General features: G+C 38.0%; 1 pseudogene; it reads left to right on the plus strand.

The window, feature by feature from the left end:
* Nucleotides 1-3,144: 3,144 nt before the first annotated feature.
* LOC100615521 (cysteine protease ATG4A-like) lies at nucleotides 3,145-4,340 on the plus strand (annotated as a pseudogene).
* The last annotated feature ends 18,964 nt before the right edge of the window (nucleotides 4,341-23,304 follow it).

The raw sequence follows: 23,304 nt of genomic DNA on the forward strand, positions 1-23,304 counted from the left end.
CAATGGCAACACAAGCCAAAGTTGACAAATGGGATCTAATTAAACTAAAGAGCTTCTGCACAGCAAAAGAAACTACCATCAGAGTGAACAGGCAACCTACAGAATGGGAGAATATTTTTACAATCTACCCATCTGACAAAGGGCTAATATCCAGAATCTACAAAGAACTTAAACAAATTTACAAGAAAAAATCAAACAACCCCATCAAAAATTGGGCAAGGATATGAACAGACACTTCTGAAAAGAAGACATTTATGCAGCCAACAGAAACATGAAAAAATGCTCACCATCACTGGCCATCAGAGAAATGCAAATCAAAACCACAATGAGATACCATCTCACACCAGTTAGAAAGGTGATCATTAAAAAGTCAGGAAACAACACGTGCTGGAGAAGATGTAGAGAAATGGTAACATTTTTACACTGTTGGTGGGACTGTAAACTAGTTCAACCATTGTGGAAGACAGTGTGGTGATTCCTCAAGGATCTAGAACTAGAAATACCTTTTGACCCAGCCATCCCATTACTGTGCATATACCCAAAGGATTATAAATCATGCTGCTATAAAGTCACAATCACATGTATGTTTATTGCGGCACTATTCACAATAGCAAAGACTTGGAACCAAACCAAATGTCCATCAATGATTGATAGACTGGATTAAGAAAATGTGGCACATATACACCATGGAATACTACGCAGCCATAAAAACGGATGAGTTCATGTCCTTTGTAGGGACATGGATGAAGCTGGAAACCATCATTCTGAGCAAACTATCGCAAGGACAGAAAAACAAACACCGCATGTTCTCACTCATAGGCGGAAACTGAACAATGAGAACACTTGGACACAGGGTGGGGAACATCATACACCAGGACCTGTCATGGGGTGGGGGGAGTGGGGAAGGATAGCATTAGGCGATATACCTAATGTAAATAACGAGTTAACAAGTGCAGCACACCAACATAGCACATGTATACATATGTAACAAACCTGCACATTATTCCCATGTACCCTAGAACTTAAAGTATAATAATAATAATAAATACCTTCAAAAAATCAATGAATCCAGTAGCTGTTTTTTTGAAAAGATCAACAAAATTGATAGACCGCTAGCAAGACTAATGAAGAAAAGAGAGAAGAATCAAATAGAGGCAATAAAAAAATGATAAAGGGGATATTACCACCGATCCCACAGAAATACAGACTACCATCAGAGAATACTATAAACACCTCTATACAAATAAACTAGAAAATCTAGAAGAAATGGATAAATTCCTGGACACATACACTCTCCCAAGACTAAATCAGGAAGAAGCTCAATCCCTGAATAGACCAATAACAGTCTCTGAAATTGAGGCAATAATTAATAGCCCACCAACCAAAAATATCCAGGACTAAGTAACTAATTTTTGACTCAAATTCTAGAACTTGAGATTTCCCCCAAGTATTAGGCTTGAAAATCATATGCTATATAAAATGTATAATTGGCCTCTTCTTATTTATACACTTGTACTGACTAGTCAGGTCTTATTTGCTCCTAAATTTATGAGATACGCATCTGCATTAGTTTTTTGGTGTATTCTTCATTTATAACATCTTTGTTACATATTTGTTACTACCTTTATCATTCAATCTGTTAAAATCATTTTCTTCCCAATTTTGTTTACAGGTCCTGAATTACTGTGTTGTTCATTCATGAACATGAACAAAATAAAATCAGGATTCAAGATTATTTACCTTTTATATTTTTTAATTTATTTAATTTACTTTATTTTTATTTTATTTTATTTTATTTTTTTTTTGAGACAGAATCACGCTCTGTCACCCAGGTTGGAGTGCAGTGGCGCAATCTCTTCTCACTGAAACCTCTGCCTCCTGGGTTCAAGCGATTCTCCTCCCTCAGCCTCCCGAGCAGCTGGGATTACAGGTTGTGCCACCCTGCCCGGCTAATTTTTGTATTTTTAGTAGAGATGGGGTTTCGCCATATTGGCCAGGCTGGTCTCGAACTCCTGAACTCAGGTGATCCACCCGCCTCGGCCTCCCAAAATGCAGGGATTACAGGTGTGACCCATCATGCCTGACTCTATTTATCTTTTAGAAAACAACTTTTATAGAATGCTCAACAAAATGTGTAGTTTTTTTTAGAACTATTGTTTAAGTTTCAGGGGAAAGATGTGCAACTTTGCTATATGAATAAATTATACCTATTTTCTTTCCTAGATAGTAAATATAGTACCTGATAAATAGTTATTTGATCCTCACCCTCCTTCCAACCTCCACCCTCTGACTCTGGCTTCCTTCTTTGTGTCCATATGTACTTGATGTTTGGCTTCCACTTATAAGTGAGAAAATGCAGCATTCGGTTTTCTGTTTATTTGTTAATTTGCTTAGGATAATGGCCTCCAGCTCCATTAACGTTGCTGGAAAGGGCATGATTTGGTTCTTTTTTATGGATGCATAGTATTCCACAGTGTATAAGTACCACATTTTCTTTACCAAGTCTACCATTGATGTGCATTTAGGTTGATTTCATGTCTTTTTATTTTGAATAATGATGTGATGAATATACACATGCATATGTCTTTATGGTAGAATGATTTACATTTTTTGGTGTATATACCCAACAACAGAATTGCTGGCTAAATTGTAGTTCTGTTTTAAGTTCTTTAAGGAATCACCACACTGCTTTCCACAATGGCTGAAGTAATTTTTCTTTGTGCTATCAGTTTATAAGTACTCTTTCCCTACAACCTTGCCAGCATCTGCTATTTTTGACTTTTTAACAATAACCATTCTGACTGGTGTGAGATGGTATTTCACCATGTTTTTTATCTGCAGATCTCTAATTATTTGTAATGTTAAGCATTTTTTATAAGCTTGTTGACCACATGTATGTCTTCTTTTGAAAAGTATCTGTTCCCATTATTTGTCCACTTTGTAATGTGGTTGTTTGGTTTTTGCATGTAAATTTGTTTAAGTTCCTTATAGATTCTTGACATTAGATATTTGTCAGATGCATGGTTTTCAAATATTTTCTGTCACTCTTAGGTTGCCTGTTTATTCTGTTGATAGTTTATTTTGTTGTGCAGAAGCTATTCCACCAGGTTGCTGGTGGAATTGGCCCAGGATGACAGCTGGAGAATGGAGTCAGTTTTATCGAAGTATGAAAACCAGATTACTACTTTCAGTGAATACCTCGAAGAATATTTAGATACAGATGAGCTGGTATGGATCTTAGAAAAGCAGCATCTTATTAAAACAGAAACATCTAAGCTCTTGTCTGATATAAGTGTTTGTCTATAGTTTACATACAGAAGGAAATTTTCACCAATTTGGGGAACGGGCCCTTCATCAGATGCTGGTTGGGGATGTATGCTATGCTGTGGACAGATGATGCTGGCTCAAGCCCTTATATGTAGACACTTGGGAAAGGATTGTTATTGGGAGATAACAAAAAGAACAACAACAACAACAATAAAATACCAATGGATACTACAGTGCTTCTTAGAGAGAAAAAATTGTTGCTACACTATCCATCAAATGGCACAAATGGGTGCAGGAGACGGGAAATCAATTGGAGAATGGTTTGGACCAAATACAGTTGCACAGATGTTAATAAAAAACTCGCTTTATTTGATGAATGGAATTCCTTGGCTCTTTATGTTTCAATGGATAACAGTGGTCATTGAAGATATCAAAAAATGTGCTGTGTCCTTCCCTTGAGTGCTGACACAGACCGTGACAGGCCTCCTGATTCTCTGACTGCTTTAAACTAGAGTAAGGGCACCTCCACCTACTGCCTAGCCTGGAAACCCCTGCTGCTTATTATGCCCCTTTGCCTGGGCATAAACCAAAACAACCCTGTCTATGTTGATGCATTCAAACAGTATTTTAAGATGCCACAGTCTTTAGGGTCATTAGGAGAAAAACCAAATAATGCCTATTGTTTCAAAGAATTCTTAGGTGATAAGCTCATCTTCTTGGACCCTCACACAACCCAGACCTTTGTCAACACTAAAGAGAATGAAACAGTTGATGATCAGACTTTCCATTGCCTGCAGTCCCCACAGCGAATGAACATACTGAACCTGGATCCTTCAGTTGCATTGGGATTTTTCTGAAAATAAGAAAAAGACTTTAATAACTGGCATAGCCTTGTTCAGAAGGAAATTCTAAAGGAGCATTTAAAGATGTTTGAATTGATTCGGAAACATCCATTGCACTGGCCTCGCCTTGTACCTCCAGCCAAGCCAGAAGTGACAACCACTGGGGCATAATTCATTGACTCTAGTGAACAACTGGAGGAGTTTGATCTGGAGGAAATTTTGAGACTCTGAATGTGTAGAATCTCGGGATCTCAACTTGGAGGCCTGTCTTCCATCTGGCACCATAAAAACATGAACTTCTTACATAAACTTTTCTAGTCAGCAAGTTCCTGATATACCAATAGCATACAAATTCGATAGTATTCATGACTGAGCCAATCACTGTTTCTCAGAAAAACAAAACGAAACAAAACAAATGACAGTAACCCTTTCCCAGAAAGAAATAGAACAATTGTGGAGCCTAGGAGCAGAGAGGTGAGGAGTTGATTGCTTCCCAGCTTGTCTTACATGGCTACAGCAAGTCTTCGGCTTCTGTAATGAGGAGATGGACATCTGGAAAACAAGCAGCAACTCTCAGCTTGCTTTAAGAACAAGCAGATGAGAGATGGTTAAGCTGTTCTTCTTCACCCTTTCAGGTGTGACCTCTTTTCGACGAAATATTAGCAATCTGTTCTCTTGCTCAAATAATAAAGTGACCAAATCAGGGAAGAAAAGGTTCTTGTTAAATTATTTGAATGTGTAGCTTAAGTAATTATAATTTACATCAAAACATTTGTCAAAGAATTGATGTCAAATATTCACTCTTGATCTCCTTCCTATTTGGGGGAATCTTACTATTTGATGGGTCAGTGCCCCCATTCTTACTGATACTTTTGTCAGATGTCACCTTGTCCTTAAATCAAATCATGGTCACTTAAATCAGGGTTCAGCAAACTTTTTCTGTAAAGGACCAGACAGTAAATATTTTGGGCTTTGCTGGTAATGCGACCTCTGTTACATCTACTCAACTCTGCTGCTGACGTGCAAAAGCACCCACAGAAAATATGCACGCAAATGAGCATGGCTGTAATCCAAGAAAAGTTTATTTACAAAAACAGGTGTGGCGCGTGGTTTGGCCTGCAAGCTGTAGCGTGCCAATCAGTGACTTGAACTGTTTATTTTTGTTTGAGAAATTAAAAATAAATTGTGTTTGAATTATTTAAAAAGTTCCTCATTTTTTACATTAATTTTGTATCCTGAACTTTCCTAAGTTTGTTTATCAGATCAAGGAACTTTTGGGTAAGTCACAAAGGGAAACATCTTTAATTCTAACCCAGGTACCCCTGGAAGTGTAACGGAAAAGTCTTCTGTTTCTACATGTGAGAAATCCATTTTAAATGTATGTTATGTCCGTGATAAGGTTAATATGATTTTATATTATTAGACCTAAGTGTAAAGTCAGTGTTGACTTTTTAAAATGTGACAATTCTTGGTGTCAAATATATATTGAGAAAAAAAGCATCTTTTAAAACCCAAAAAACTGAACTAGCAGAGTAATGCCTTATATGAGCTACCATTTGAGAAATTGAGTCTTCTGGTATGAGACATTTAGTAGTGTTAAGGAGTCTAAGATAAAGTTTATAGAGGATGAGTAGAAAGATGACTTCCTCCTGGTAGAGGTAGCTAATAAAAAATTGTTGTGTTTCGGAGCTGGAGTGTAGCTACTACAATTACACAGGTCCTACCAAACCTGAAGATGAGATTAAAATGTCAGAATTTGAAGCCTGGATTTGGCAAGCATAGATGATTTTGAACTTTTTATCCTCTCTATATGTTTTACTATTTGGTGCTTTTCCCATAGTATTATGTAAACCTTAGTAAAATATGTCCAACCTGGGCCAATAAAAACAAAAGGAGGATTAAATTCCTTCTTGGAAAAGTGGGGTAAAGGGTAGATAGCAGTTACCTAGGAAACAAATTGTTGATGGCAGCACTCAGGGTAGTAAGAGAACACCAGTGTAAAGGCAAAGTTAGGGAGGGCAGAAAATTTGAGGTTTTCAATTTAGTCACCACTTTTCACTTGACTTGGAAATCCTTGCTACAAAAAGTAGCTTGGTAGGGTCTGTTTTCTACTGAGATAAGGAAGGCTGCGTGAAATACCCAAGTTGTCACAGAAAAAAAAAAGATGAATTTTCCTATGCCTCAATAATTGAATGAAGTTAAAAAAAGTCAGGAAACAACAGGTGTTGGAGAGGATGTGGAGAAATAGGAACGGTTTTACACTGTTGGTGGGACTGTAAACTAGTTCAACCATTGTGGAAGTCAGTGTGGTTATTCCTCCGGGATCTAGAACTAGAAATACCATTTGACCCAGTCATCCCATTACTGAGTATATACCCAAAAGATTATAAAACATGCTGCTATAAAGACACATGCACACGTATGTTTATTGTGGCTCTATTCACACTAGCAAAGGCTTGGAACAAACCCAAATGTCCGACAACGATAGACTGGATTAAGAAAATGTGGCACATATACACCATGGAATACTATGCAGCCATAAAAAATGATGAGTTCATGTCCTTTGTAGGGACATGGATGAAACTGGAAACCATCATTCTCAGCAAACTATCTCAAGGACAAAAAACCAAACATTGCATGTTCTCACTCATAGGTGGGAATTGAACAATGAGAACACATGGACACAGGAAGGGGAACATCACACTCCGGGGACTATTGTGGGGTGGGGGGAGGCGGGAGGGATAGCATTAGGAGATATACCTAATGCTAAGTGACGAGTTAATGGGTGCAGCACACCAACATGGCACATGTATACATATGTAACAAACCCTCACATTGTGCACATGTACCCTAAAACTTAAAGTATAATAATAATAAAATTTAAAAAAAATTGAATGAAGTTCAAGTTGCACATATCCAATAACATAGAATTTCCAATACCAGGTATAATACCTTTAAGAGATGCTATTTATGTGCATAAGAAGTAGTGTATAATACTATTCACTGCTGAATTGTTATAACAAAAAATTAGAAACCTTATAGTAATGTATAATAATATTCACTGTTACATGGTTATAAGAAAAAATTAGAAACATCTTAAGTAATTGCTATTACTCAAAAGTAAAAAAGTTACATATGCTGGTGAGATTGCCAAGAAAGAGAACACTTATACACTGTTATGGGAAGTGTAAATTAGTTCAACAATTGTGGAAAGCAGTGTGGCAATTTCTCAGAGGTAAAAACAGAAGTAGCATTCAACCCAGCTGTCCCATTACTACATATATACCCAAGAGAATATAAATCATTCTATCATAAAGACATATGCATGCATATGTTCATCACAACACTATCCACAATAACAAAGACATGGAATCAACCTAAATACTTATCAATGGAAGATCGGATAAAAAAATGTGATACATATACACCATCGAATACTGTGCAGCCATAAAACATAATGAGATGATTTCTTTTGCAGGAACATAGATGAAACTGTAGGTCATTTCCCTTAGCAAACTAACACAGAAACAGAAACCCAAATACTGCGTGTTCTCCCTTGTAAGTCGGAGCTAAATGATGAGAATACATGGACACAAAGAGGGAAACAACAGACACTGAGGTCTAACTGAGGGTGCAGCATGTAAGGAGGGAGAAGAGCAGAAAAAGTAACTACTGGGTAATAGGCTTAGTGCCTGCGTGATGAAATAATCTGTACATCGAACCCCCATCACGTGAATTTACCTATGTAACAAACCTTCACATGTAGTTTTGAACCTAAAATAAAAGTTTAAAAAAGGATGTGGGGGATGAAGGCAGAAAGATTGAGTCTAGGGTGGGAAATAAAATTGGGAAACCTTTTTATTTTGTCAAAAATGCATTTAATATTTTATCCATATATGCAGATTTCTCAAAATTCTATAATCAAAAGTTGTTATCTTATCCAAGAAAAATGTACTCATCTTTTAGATGCTTTTACATTTAAGTTCTGAATGTAAAGACATAATTGCACACACAAATGCACCTATGCATAGTTCAGACAAAAGTTTGCTACTCTCAATCATAATATTGGTGCATTAAAATATAGTTATCCTTTCCTAGAGAATAAAGCCATTTGACAATATTTAGGCACCAGTCATCTGAAAGGTCATTGGGTTTCATTAAAAAAGTTAATAGCAAACTATCGCAAGGACAAAAAACCAAACACCGTATGTTCTCACTCATAGGTGGGAAATGAACATGAGAACACTTGAACACAGGAAGGGAAACATCACACACCAGGGCCTGTCGTGGGGTGGGGGGAGGGGGAGGGATAGCATTAGGAGATACACCCAATGTTAAATGATGAGTTAATGGGTGCAGCACACAAACATGGCACATGTATACATATGTAACAAACCTGCACGTTGTGCACATGTACCCTAAAACTTAAAGTATATATATGTAAAAAAGTTAATCTAACTAATATTGCCTTAGGCCTTAATTTTCAAAAGCCGTGCTTTAACTTGTCAGACAAAGCATACTACCTTATGTTCCCTCTAGAATCTCTATTCTTAGACACTCAGGGGAAAAAAAAATACTCTTGCTGCAACCACAATCAGTAATTGCCAGTTTGAAACTGAGGTCAAAAGACATTATTATCCTTTAAAATAGACAAAAATTAAAACAAGTATAATTAGAAGCCCAGTGATGAACAGTCACAGTGACAGTGTGACATCAATCCAGTTGTTTCCACTGACCAAAACATTTTTGTGGAAAAGACAGAAAACATATTTATACAGGAAAAAAAAATGACAAATTCAAGAATATATGCCAGTTACTTTGAAATAGCTTGAGCAATTAGTCAACAAATATCTAGCCAGAAAAATTTTGCTCCACTGCCCAACACATGTATACATTGGGAGACCCTTCTCTGTTCTATGACCTTAACTATTCTGTTTTTGATACTTGTTTATAAGTCAGTCTTCTTGTCTGCTTGAAGAAAAATGTAAAAAATAGAAAGAAAAAAGGAAAGAAAGAGACAGAAAGAAAGAAAAAGAAAAAAAGAAAGAAAAAGAAAAAAAAGAAAAAAGAAAGAAAGAGAAAAGGAAAGGAAGGAAGGAAGGGGAAAGAAAGAAAAAGAAAGAGAAAGAAAAGAAAAAGAAAGAAAGGAAAAGAAAGAAAGAAAAAGAAAGAAAGAAAGAAAGAAAGAAAGAAAGAAAGAAAGAAAAACAGAAGGAGAGAGAGATGAGGAGAGGGAGAGAGAGAGTGAAGGGGAGAGAGAGTGAGGGGGGAAGAGAGCGAGAGTGTGTGTGTGTGAGAGAGAGAAAGAGAGAGAGAGAGAAATTTGCAGTCTCCTGAGGAAAGTTAGTTTTTTAAAGGAATTTTTTGTTTGTAATTTTCAATCTGAGTCCCCAGTACTTTGCAAAAGAAGTTCATAGAGAAATATGTTTGTTAACTGATTAGATGAGCGAACCTACTAGGTACAATTAGTTCCGAGTACTAATGGAACAGGACACAAATCTAAAATGCAAACAGCTTCAGTCTCATATCAAAGAATGTGGTATGGGATGAGCCATGAAAATCAAAACAGACAAATGTAATAAGTGAAAATATTTATTTTAAAAATCCATAGAAATTTTAGAAGTCTTCAGAGTTTTGGTTCTTTTTTTTTTTGGTGGTAGTGGAAGAGCATAGTGAGAAATAATAGAAAATATATTTAACATGCAGGCGGAGACTTTTTAAATGCTCTATGAGTTGAGATTTGCAGATGAGAAAGCTATGGGAAAGAGGATGGAGGCTGAAGAATGCCATTCCATAAAATGGCAAGTGCTACCATATGCTGTATCCAATAGTTCTAAGATATGTTGAAAAAAATATCAGTAGGGTAGTCAAGAATCATACTATTTGTTTTGGAGTATCATACTATTTGTTTGGAGTATTATACTATTTGTTTTGGAGTATCATACTATTTGTTTGGAGAATCATACTATTTGTTTTGGAGTATCTTAATGGCAGTAGATGCAATGGCTTTGTTGCAAAATGTTAGGACAACATGAGTTGAGCTATATATTTTGGTTCTGTCAAATCACATATTGGCATCTGATCTTTGAAATATTGTCTTATTTATATAAGCCTTAGTATTCTGATCTCTAAAACATGTGTTGCAAAAATATCTACAGGTTTTTGTTCTGGATAAGAAAAACTAAACACACCTCATCTTCTCTTCCTATTCAACATAGCTGTAGAAACTGCACAGAATGCATGTAACAGCTATTTGAGAACATTGACAGGTAAATAGTAGTAAATTAAATTAAAAAAAAAGAATACAAAATACCACCCAACTATCATTAGTTTGCCTGTTTTAAAATTGTGTTATCCTGTAGCCAAGAACCAACATAACTTAAAACCTGGAAGTAAGAGTTTGCAGCAATAGAGAGATCCAGAACTAACATTCTATTTCTGGGTCAAGGAATGTAGAATGTGATCCTAATTCTCACTAAAAAAATGAAATAAATTTATTGACATTTTTCTTTTCTAAATTTGATTCCTCTTTCCTACTAAATCACGTAGTGGTCAGAGAAACAGCAATAGGAGCCGACAGAAGTCTAAAAGACTGAGAGAAGTAGATCTTTCTTTCTTATCAGAGTGTCTGTAGACCCAAAACTGTTGGTAAAGCCATGTTTCCTTTTTTGCTCTCTGTCTTTTCATAGCTTGCCTTCATGTGTGAGAACAGACACATGAATTGCACAAGGTAAATAAATCCTCAGGTCTCTGACTGAGAAATCAAAATGGGAAGGCTCAAGAAACAATACAGTACTGGCTAGATTACAGAGAGAATGAAATTCTGGAAACCAACTATACAAAGATTTTAATAAATTCCTAGACTCATCCCAGAGTTGTGCATGCTTATATTTGACCCTATTTGGCATAGCAGAGGCAATAAGATCATAGAAATATAGGCAGATTTTGTCCAGTTATTCAGACTGGAAAGTAAGGCAAACATATATGAGGAACTTCTAAATAACAATGCAAATAATTTAAGAATGGAACTGATGTTGAAACTATTACCCACAGACCTGGAGGCCTGTACCCAAAGTTCCGCTGCATGTTAAAACAGAAATAAAATAAAAATAAAGTGTCTAATGATATAATATTCACACTTTGCAGAATAGAATACAAAATTACTATATATAATAAGAATGAGATAAATGACTATTAATAGAAAAAAAGAATCTTCAGACACCAACACTGCAAGGCAAAAATCTTAAAAGTTCCTGACAAAGACTTTAAAGCAACTATCATTAAAAATTCGCACAAAAAGGCCGGGCACGGTGGCTCACGCCTGTAATCCCAGCACTTTGGGAGGCCGAGGCGGGTGGATCACGAGGTCAGGAGATCGAGACCATCCTGGCTAACACGGTGAAACCCTGTCTCTACTAAAAATACAGAAAAATTAGCCGGGCATGGTGGCGGGCACCTGTAGTCCCAGCTACTTAGGAGGCTGAGGTGGGAGAATGGCATGAACTGGGGAAGCAGAGCTTGCAGTGAGCCGAGATCGCGCCACTGCACTCTAGCCTGGGTGAGAGAGCGAGACTCCATCACAAAAAAAAAAAGAAAAAAAAATTTGTACAACAACTAAGAGCAAACACTCTTACAAAAGATAAAAAAAAAATTAGAAAATCTCAAGTCAGAATTAGAAAATATAAAGCAGAACTAAATGGAAATTTTTGAAGTAAAAAATACAATAGACAAAATCTAAAACTCACTTGCAGATGTAACAAAATTGTGCATTAAAAAAGGCCTGAAGTTCTGCCTCTCTATAAAATCAGTAAAAAATTGGGAAAATTTAGAATTAATTTTTTTTCAAATTTTAAACTTAACCATAGATTATCAGAAAAAAAAAGAAGTAGCTTTTTTTTTTTTTTAAACAAAATGGCTGAATTCCACTAAGAACAGTGAACTATTTGGAATTTTAATTTATCATAGTTCCATCTTCTTTTCTTTAGTGTATCAATATCCTTGGAAATAATAGCCTGAATTTCCAGTACAGAAGGTTGTGGAATAGACTTTATTCACAGTTAAAAAAAAATTGAACCATCTGGTATCCTCCTAGAAGACAGACTCAAAAGGTTTGTCTTTATTTTACAAAACTTAAATTTACCAGTGATAAAGATGCAATCTGTGATATGGGGAGATTTTTCAAAATACTTACAGGCAATTGTTTTTGGGAATGCTCCCTGAGGTAATAAATGACGGTTGAGGAGAACAATAGAGTTAACTAAAATGCTTAAGAGGAAAGGTGAAAAAAAAAATGAGGTAACCACAATGGCCTTGGAAAGCTCTGTTGTATTCTTGGGAATGTAGAATTCCATCTGCCTGCTCAGGGCTGCACACAATCTTAGAAAAGACATGAGGATCCCCAAAGATATAAGTGTGATTGACCTTAGCTCTACACAACATGTTGAGAAGACTAAGGCATAATAGTAAACTTCCTGAGTATGAAAGTCATACCCAATATGCAAACAGATCCCTGGCAAAAAAATTAATAATTAGTTGCAGAAATTTAAAGAAATATTTATCAAGTTATTTGCTGACCACTAAGCTAATGGAACAGAGACTTTAATGTCCACATATGGCAAATTATACACAGTTCACATAAGTTTAGACTGCTTTGCCACTTCCCACCTGTTAGATTTGAAACAGCCTCATTGTCTGGGGTGATACCCGATGTTCATTGTCTCACAGCATGGAGAACAAGGATGCAGACACAGAAAGAGTGATGTTGAGAATGGAAGTTGAATAGTCGAAGGAAAGAAAATAGCTCTCCTACAGAGAGGGGTCCTGAAAAAATGGCTTACCAGTCCTCAGAGAAATGCAGGGGGGTGTATAGATGAGTGGTGGGGAGGTGGTGTATGATGTAGGTAGCTCAAACAAACAAACAAAAAAAACTGGTTAGACCAGGTGTGCCATTTGCATAGGGCATAAATTTCTGGTAGCCCCCAACCTAATCTTTTATAATGCAGGCTGTGTCTCTTCCTGAGCTGTACCATGTTGCCCATTTCTTTGTTCCTGTACATGCTGTAACAAAAAAAGGGAATATGGAGCCTGCATGCCTGGACATGCCTAGTCCCCAGGTAGCCTTTTTCTATTGGTGCAGCTACCAGCATTCCCCCGTGCAAGCTTCTAGCTTCCTTATTTATGTTTGCAGCTCATTTTTTCAGGCTGCTCTTTGTTAGAAAAAAAATGATTTTGGCAGATGCTTTTTTTGGACGGGAAATTCTGCAAAGGACTCTTTTGCCCTCACTATCTGCCTACGTAATTTATTTCTACCTCCTGTATTATCTCCCTCATCAAGAGTGGAAACCCTAACTGCTCTTGGGGGTGGGGGGCTGGATGATGACTTCTTATGACTACTTTCTGTTGGAGAGGGCGTCGTGTGAGGAACAGCATCTAGGGCTCCTCCTGGGGTCAATATAAGGGTCCTCAGAAGAAAGACATGTCCATGCGTGGTTCCATCTGCAGCACCATTTGGAGCTTAATAGCTTCTAGGCAAGAAGAGATCAATTTTACAAGGTTTAGAATACAGGTTTCGAATATGAGTGTTAAGATTACCACTATTAGTGGGGGTACCATAGGCCATAACCATGACAATAGAGTTTTGATAGCCGTTCTGATGGATTTTAATACTGGTTTTCTCCACCAGATGTCGCTCTACTTTACCAAAAATGTTAATATAAAAGCAACATTTGTTTCTTTGAGAAAAACATATATTCCCCTGTGACTTCCTGTTAGAAGATAATTTTAGGTCTGGGCCATCTTTTATAACTTCCGATATGATTGGGAGAAATACGTTATTGGGTGGCTAGAGTAACTTTAGTGTTAACTTTGGCTACGTAATCCCTGTAGTTATTAATCCTGTTATAAAGACAATAATTTGGCTATTAGAGCAATTAGAATTTTCTATTTAGAATTCCACATCTCAGGTGCCTTGCCCTACTATAAATAGTACGGTGAGTATAACAATTCACACATAGATGGTGTAGTAAATAACTTCCATCTAAAATTTTACTCACCAAGATATAGAATTTTCCTTTGGGGGTTTAGGAAGTTACAAATATAATCTCATAGATAATCAAAATGTCCCTGAAAATACGCATCAAAAAAGTTGTAATACCTGGCAGCAAATTTTGAGAGGCAAGGTAGAGATAACTGAAAGTATCTGGTAATGTAGGGGTGAGACTGACTAGGATGAGTAGCTCTCACTCATTTACTTATCTTTTATGATTTTCAGCTTAAGATCCCCTCTTTTTACATTGATATCCAGGATGTTCCTTTGGGCCATCCGGGGCTGCTCTCTCAGCTTTCAAGGCTTTGACTGGAGTGTGATGTATCCAGGAGTTGATTCCTCTAACTTTTACTACTGAAGGGGTTGAAAGAACAGTGTAAGGCCCTTCCCAGCTTAGGCTTAAGGAGGGAGAGCGAGAGGGTAGAGCCTTATCCAATACCAAATCTCCTGGGTTAAATAAAGGTGGTCCTATTTCTTGGGGTTGGACTCCTGCTAATTGTGTTAACTCCTGTCGGAAGTGAGTCTGAGAGGTTACATGCTTAACCAATTTAGAGGTTTCCTGGTCTAATAGGAAATCACTGGTAAAGAAAAGCCATCCATGCAGCCTTTCAAAATGCCTTAGATCTAACTTTGAAGGGGTATTTCTTACCCACAATAAAGCCATGGGAAGAAGAGTGACTCAAGGAAGGTGAGTTACTTGGGACAGTTTTCCGAGTTGTATTTTGACAACATCATTTGTCTTCTTTACCCTTCCTGAGAACTGGGGTCTCCAAGCACAATGGAGATTATATTGTATGACTAGTGACTTTGAGACCTTCTGTGTGATGCTGCCTTAAATGAGGGATCGTTTTCACTTTGAAAGTATTTAGGTAGACCAAAACAGGAAGTTATTTCATTAGCACTTTTATTACCTCAGAAGACTTTTCTGTGTGGCATAGAAATGCTTCTACCCAGTTAGCAAAAGTATCTACCCATACCAGGAGGTATTGGATGTCCTTCGTCTTTGGCATGTGGGTGAAGTCTATCTGCCAGTCCTCCCCTGGATAGCTTCCCATCCTTTGGGTTTGAGAAGCAAGAGCCGTCTGTTAAGGGGATTATATTTAAGGGAGACTTTACAAGCATTAACAACTTGTTTGACTGTTTTTGTAAAGTTCTCTCCCGAAAACAATCTCTGGGCACACTGGTAAGTTTTGTCTTTTCCCAAGTGAAAAGCTTGGTGGAGGATTTTAAGAACTTTCCACTGGCTGGAGGATGGCAAGTGGAGTCTGCCATCCTCTGACTGTAGCTATCCTGAGGGCTAGAAAATGTACCCTTGAGAGATGGCCCATTCTATCTCTACAGCAGAGTACTGAGGCTTAATGTCTCTTATTTAGCCAACCCAAATTAGAGAGGCTTTAAATGTATTGAGTCCCTGAGGCTTTCTTGCTGCTGATTTGGCTGTCTGATCAGCTAACTTGATCTTTCGGCTATTTCATCTGTTCCCTTCTGATGTCTCTTACAATTAATCACTGCTACTTCTCGTGGAAGAAAAACTGAGGATAATAACCTGCTAATTTCCTGATGATATTTTATCCCCTATTTTATAGGGGATCCATTAGCAGTAAGAAAGTGTCTTTCCTTCCAAATGGCAGCATGAGCACGAAGAACTAAGAAAGCATACTTGGAGTCAGTGTAAATGTTGGCTACCATTCCCTCGCTTAGTTCAAGTGTTCTTGTAAGAGCTTTCCGTTCAGCTATTTGAGGGCTTGTTTGTGGAGAGAGGGGCACACTTTCAATAACATCGTTCGGAATAACTATTGTATATCCTGCTTTAAGGACTCATTGGTCCACAAAGGAACTTCTATCTGTGAAGAGAGTCCAGTCTGGATTTTCTAGGGGAATTTCCCTGAGATCCTCCCTGGCTGCATAAGTCTGTACCACTATTTGTTCACAGTCATGTTCAGGTATCCCAGTTTTCTTGAGGAGGAAAGTGGCTAGGTTTAGGTGAGAGCAAGTTTTTAATTGGATTGTAGGCCCTGCTAACATCAGAGCCCTATATTTAAGGAGCCAGCTGTCTGTTTGCCGAAGGCTCCCACTAGAAGACAGCAATCTGGGCACATTATGTGAGGTATAAACAGATAAGCTATTTCTCAGAGTTAATTTGGTGGCCTCTGTACCAGTAAGGCCACTGTGGTAAATGCTTGGAGGCATGCTGGCCATCCTTTAGCCACAAAATTAAGTTCCTTACTCAAGTATCCCACTGGCTGTTGAGTGGTTCTAGGGCTTGAGTTAAAACTCGCAGGGCCATTCCCTTCCTTTCTGATACATAAAGATTGAAGGCCCTCTCTATGGGAAGGCTGAGGGCGGGTGCCTTAAGTAAGGCTTGTTTTAGCTGATTAAAGGCCTTTTGAGCTTCAGGTTCCAATGTTAGGAAATCACTTTTAGTCACTTGAGCTTGTTTTATGAGTTGATATAAGGAACAAGCTATCTTACCATACCCAGGTTTTCATAGTCTGCAAAATTTTGTAATGCCCCAAAATCCTCTTAGTTGCTTGAGGGTTTTATGGAGGGGGAGAGAAGATGTGAGCTTAAACCTTTCTTTGCTTAATGCTCTAGTCCCTACAGACAACACTAAATCCAGGTATTTCACTGAAGTTTGGCAAATATGGGCCTTGAACTTTGAAACTTTATATCCTCTTTTGGCTAAGAAATTTAGAAGAGCTTCAGTGCCTTTCTGAGAAGCTTCCTCAGTTGGGGCACAGAGCAGAATGTCATCTAGATATTGCAAGACCCTGGCCTGAGGAAGGGAAAACCTGGAGAGGTCCTTTGACAGTGCCTGTTCAAACAAGTGAGGACGGTATCAAAATCCCTGAGGCAGCACTGTCCATTTTAATTAGGTGATTTGGCCAGAGGGATCTTTGAAGGCAAACAGTTAATGAAAGTTAGGATGTAACAGTATGCAGAAAAAGGCATCCTTTAGATCTAGAACTGTGAACAATTTAGTTCCCTCAAATATTTGAGCTAGCAAGGTATAGGGATTAAGGACCACTGGATAAATTGGGACTATGGCCTCATTAATGAGGTAGAGGTACTGAACTAGTCTACATTCCCCATTGGGTTTTTTCAGTCCTAATATTGGGGTATTGCAGGGGCTGTTACAGGGTTTGAGAAGGCCCTGCATTTTCAGGTTACTAATAATGGCTTCTATTTTTTTCCTAGCCTCTGGCTTCAGGGGATATTTTGTCTGGTTAGGGAAAGAAGAGGAATCCTTAAAGTGGATCCAGATTGGCCTAGTGGTTATAGCAAGACCTATTCTTCTTTGAGTTGCCTACACTTCTAGATTAACACTAGCTTCCACCAGGGAGAGAAAAAGAGTTTGTCCCATGGCTATAAGGATGCTGGCCCCCATGTGAGCTAAAGTGTCTCTACCTAATTAAGGAGTGGGGCTTTCAGGCATGATTAAGAAGGCATGTGTAAATAATAGGTTCCCCCAACTACAACTAATGGGTTGAGAAAAATATTGGGTTATAATCTTCCCTGAGACATCCATCAATGTCATGCAATGGGAAGAGGGAAGGCCTGGGTTAGAGAGAAGAGAGCGACTAGATCCAGTGGACCAGAAAGAGGTCCACCTCCTTCCTTCAATTTCTAGAATAATCTGGGTCCCCTGAGCAGTAATGGCAGTTTGAACCACTGGAGCTGGGGGTCTGAGTCTAGGGACCTGTCCGTCCTGTTGGACTATCTGTGAGATTATCTCTGAACCTGGTGACCTCTATCTTTGTAGGCAGTCTGACCTCCAGTAGTCCCTGCCACAGGTTGGAGAGGGTCGAGGTGGCTTCTTCTTGCTGCCTGAGCAATCTTTCTTAAAGTGCCCTGACTTGCCACACTGGTAGCAATTAGTGAATGCACCTTGGGGATCCTGTATTTTGCAAGCCCGCAAAGCAGCCATTAGAGCCTCTGTTTTTCTCTTGTGTTCCCTCTCTTTCTCGTGGGTCTCCCCTGTTTCCTATTATAAAAGACTGAGGTGGCCACTATCAGGAGGCTTTCCAAGTTCTATCTGGTCCTGTAGCCTGCTTCTGCAGTTTCATTCTAATATTTGGAGCTCCCTGTGTAATGAACTTGTTATTTAGTATTAGCTGTCTCTCCACTGAATGAGGGGATAAAGAGGTGTGTTTTGTTAGTGCCTCCCTCAGCCTTTCCATAAAAGCTGAGAGATTCTCATCTGGCATTTGGTCTGTCATGGACAGTTAGAGTAATTACAAGGTTTAGCCCTAGTTCTTCCTAGGCCCTCCAATATGCTCATTAAAAAGTGTTTCCTTTTCCGTTTATCTGTGGAGTCAGGGTTGTGAAGAAGTACTCTCTTCCTGTTGGAAATGATTGTTCCCCTATTTTGTCACCTTCCTTATTTTCACTTTTCCTTTTTGGTCTGCTATAAGAGACATATTGCTCATGTCTGAAATTCTCTGCTGTCTGCAGAGCTGCCTGTTTTTCAGCAGCAGTTAGGGTTTGGCTTAGGAGCAGCATAACATTCCTCTATGTGAAGTCAAACACCTGAGTTAAATTTTGGAAAGCCTCTATACACCTATCAGGGTCATCAGAAGATTGACCTATGTCTCTATTTGCTTAAGGTCCTGCAATGAGAAGGAAACTTGAACTATAGTGACATCACTTCCATTGGGCATTTCCTGTAGGGGTAAGAGTGAATCTGGGGGAATGGGGAGTTTTGGAGGTAGTAAAACTGGAGGAGCTGACGGTGCTGTTAAAGGGTGCCCCAAATAAAGAGGACAGGAAGGGCTGGGACACTCAGTAAGTGCCTCAGATTGTTACCCCAGGAGTTATTTTTCTAGTTTGGGGGAATCAGTCCCTTTGGGCCTGCCTGATATGACTGCTAAAAGAGCTAGGTCGATTGTGCAATGCTTGCAAATGTCTGGATTGTCTCACAAGGCAAAGAAAGCCTGTACATAGGGGACCTCAAACCATTTGCCCTTCCATCTACAGAAAATATCTAATTGTTGGATAGCATTAAAATCATGGCTTCCCTCAGCTGGCCAGGTTGATTCGTGATGGTAAGATGGCCGCATCCTTCTGCAAAAGAAAATGAGCTTTTCAAAGTATTGGGGGTAAAAGGAGTCCCAGTGCTCCAGAATGCACTCAAGAGGAGTGAAGGCCAAAGATGGTCTGTTACACGCTTACAAAAGGAGGGAGAAAAGGGTGCCCCTTTAGTTTCTTTCCTTTCCTTTGGAATGACTCTTGGTGTAGAGGAACACAGCAGGAGCATCCCCCAAACTGTTTTCCCTCCTTGGTTCCCTGGGTTCCAGCATCCACTAAAGGTGTCACCCATGTTTGCAGGCATAAACCTTAGCCTTGGATCTGGAGGAGCTAGTTCATATTGTAACAGTTGTAAAGTGTACTCTGTTGAGCTCCATACTTTGCTATTATGGCCTGGACTAAAGCATTTATTCTTAGGCAGTGCCCCTGGTTAACATTCAGATATAAAATCCCCTTACTTGTTTAAATAACATTTTAATTGGAGGCAGAATAGGTGAATTAAAAGAACATAGGGACTGAATGGCAGTCTTCCTGCTGACGGAACAGTATTGAGATGAAAATTTTGTTTTAGAGGACATTTTTCTCCTTATTGTTGTAGACAGAGTTTTCTCATTCACAGAAGAGTCATAAGTCCTGTTTTCCAGTAGAGGGGTGAAAAGGGGAGGAGAATTGGGAAACTAGGGTGTTTCAGCAAAAGACTGACAAGGTGTCTCATGGAGAGGATTCATATTCTACTAGGTGGTGCTATAGATATTAAAATATCACCTGCTCTTCAGACAAGGGTAGAAAGTGATACATTCACTGGGTTGGGGGGTGGAGAGACCCTCTGTTCCTAGAAAATTACAAAAATGGCATTCCCTTGAACTATATCCTCGGTTACTACGGCATTTGCTAATTTTGCTTAACAGGATTATTTCCCTGAGCTGTAAAAGTTTTTGCAGCATTGCTTATAGAGGGGCTACAGGAGAAATGGTGGTCACGGAAAGAAAAGAATAAAAATTTTGATAGAAAATGCCTGGAGATCCTGTTGCCAATGCCCAATGGGCATTCAGAGGTTGGGGTAAGTCCAGAAGCCTTCAGGTAGCACCGGGGTGTAGCTCTAGCCAGGAACTGTCAGTTCCAGCCCAATGCAACAGCTGGGCTCTCCATGAAAAGAAACCAGTTCAAAACCGAGCTGACATTCACAGCACCCTGAGGGCACGGGAGGATTTGCTAAGTTATACCCAGTAAGCCTGTCATCTGAGTCTTGAGAATGGTGGTCACCCTAATGGTTTCTTAACTCACCATATGACACCCATTTCTTAGTTTGATTTTAAAATCGAGGGCAGAAGGCCTAGAAATGAAAGTAAAGAGTTGGGATACACTCCTATACTCACCCTTCCGATCAATCAATCCTGGATCCCGAGCGAGCTCCCACAATGAAATGGCCTCATTGTCTGGGGTGATACCCAGTGTTCATTGTCTCATAGCCACAGAGGACAAGGACAGAGACACATAAAGAGTGAGCTTGAGAGCGAAATTTTAGTAGGTGAAAGAAAGAGAATAACTATCTGCTGCAGAGATGGGTCCCAGAAAAATCGGTTGCTGGTCTTCAGTGAAATGCAGGGGGTTTTATAGATGAGCTGGTGAGGATGTGGTGTCTGATTTACATAAGGCACAAAAAGCTGGTTAGACCAGGTGTGCCATTTGCATAGGGTGCAAATTTCTGGTAACCCCCAACCTAATCTTTTATTATGTAGGCAGGTTCTCTGCCTGTGCTGCACCATGTTACCCATTTCTTTGTTCCTGTACATGAGGTAACAAAAAAAGAAAGACGGAGCCTCCATGTTAGAAATGCATAGTCCCCAGGTAGACCTTTTCTGTCTTCACAGCTACCCCCATGTAATTTTCTAACCCCCATTCCCCCGTGAGCTTCTAACTTCCTTATTTAGGTTTGCAGCTCTATTTTTCAATCCTGTATCAGATTGACTATTATCAAAAAGATAAAAGCTTACAAGTGTTGGCAAAGATGTAGAGAAAAGTAAACTCTTATACACTCTTTGTGGTGAATAATTTTTTTTTTATTTTTTGGAAAAATAACACGGGATTTCCTCAAAAATGACTACAGTTAACAATAATGTATTATATATTTCAAAATATCTAATAGAATTTTAGATGTTCATGCTACAAAGAAATGATAAATATTTGAGGTGATAGATATGCCAATTAGCTTAATTTTATGATCTCAGAATGCATACATGTATCAGATCATCACATTGTACCTCATGATATACACAATCATTATTTGTCAATTAAAAATAAAATACAGTCTGGGCGTGGTGGCTCATGCCTGTAATCGAAGCACTTTGGGAGGCCAAGGCAGGTGGATCACGAAGTCAGGAGATCAAGACTATCCTGGCTAACACGGTGAAACCCTGTCTCTACTAAAAATACAAAAATTAGTTGGGTGTAGTGGTACATGGCTGTAGTCTCAGTTACTTGGATGGCTGAAGCAGGAGAATGGCATGAACCTGGGAGGCGGAGGTTGCAGTGAGCTGAGATCGTGCCACTGCACTCCAGTCTGGGCAACAGAGTGAGACTCCATCTCAAAAAAAGAAAAAATAAAATACATAAAAATAAAATACAATTTTAAAAGGTTATTAATCAAAAGCAACAAGAAATGTGACAACATCAAACATTTCAGATGAGAATTTTATTTATTTAGGTGTCATATTATAATATTCAAATTGCCCAATTGACAACCAAAAAAATTAAGGCATGTAAAGACTTGAATTAATACATATGAGATTTTTATAATTGCACATATCAACAAAATTTATAAGTAAAGATAGCAATAAATAAAAAGAGACCTTAAAGAAGACTCATCTTTGAACTTTCTAGAAAAATACTTAAAATCAGCTATTTTAAGTAGCTATTTATATACTGTAAATATGTTTTATAGGCAAAAAAGCAGTAATATATAAATAATTTAAAAATATGAGAACAACATCACTTGAACGGAGATGTAAATTATGAAAAGAAATCAAACACTTTAGTTCAAAGTATAATAACTAAAATGATTATAGCAAGCAGAAGGAAAAATTTGAAGAAAGTTCAATTAAGATTTTTTAGTCTAAGAAACAGAAAATTTATGAAGCAAAAGTAACAAAATTATTATGACACAACATTAACTTTACTGATATATACACAATGGGAGTCCCAGGAAAAATGGGAGAGTCAGATAAGTGAGGACCAATATTTGAAGTCATAATGGCCAAAAACATCACAAATTATATGAAATGTTTAAATCTACCCATCTAAGTATCTCGACAACCTCCAAGATCTAAACTGAGGCATATCATAAGCAACCTACTGAAAGACAAAAATTATTTTGAAAATAGAGAGAAGTGACTTACCAGATACACACACACACACACACACAAATCTTTGTATCTGGTCTTAAATAAGAATAACAGATTATTACTAATAATAAACCATGGAGGCTGGAAAGCAGTGGGATGGCATACTGAAAGGAAAAACAAAACTGTCAAATAAATTCTATAGTTTGCAAAGTATTCTTCAAAAATAAAAATATAAACAATGGGATATAAAGTATAAGAAAAAGCAAATGGAAATTCTAAAGCCAAAAACTGAATAACTAAATTTAAAAATTGAGCAAAAGGGTTCAGCAACATATTTTAACAGGGAAAGAAAATAAGTGGCAAACTTGAAGGTAGGAAAATTTCAACTATAAAGTCTGAAGAGTAGGAAAAAAAAAAAAAAAAACGAGCACAACCTAAGGGAATTGTTGAAAAAAAGTAAAGCATGACAATAATAACAATATACACATTATGAGGATTCTAGAAGAAAGAGGAGACAGAAATATTATTTAAATAAATAATATCTCCAGAATTCCCAAATTTGATAAAGGATATGAAACTACAAATTCAAAAAACTCAACAAAAGAGTTAATGGGTGCAGCACACCAGCATGGCACATGTATACATATGTAACTAACCTGCACATTGTGCACATGTACCCTAAAACTTAAAGTATAATAATAATAAAATAAAAATAAATAAATAAAAAATCCATGTAGTACAAACCCAAAGAAGCTCACACAAAGATATATAGTCAAACTGT

The sequence above is a fragment of the Pan troglodytes genome, chromosome X, assembly GCF_028858775.2.
Source record: "Pan troglodytes isolate AG18354 chromosome X, NHGRI_mPanTro3-v2.0_pri, whole genome shotgun sequence".
Taxonomy (NCBI): Eukaryota; Metazoa; Chordata; class Mammalia; order Primates; family Hominidae; genus Pan; species Pan troglodytes.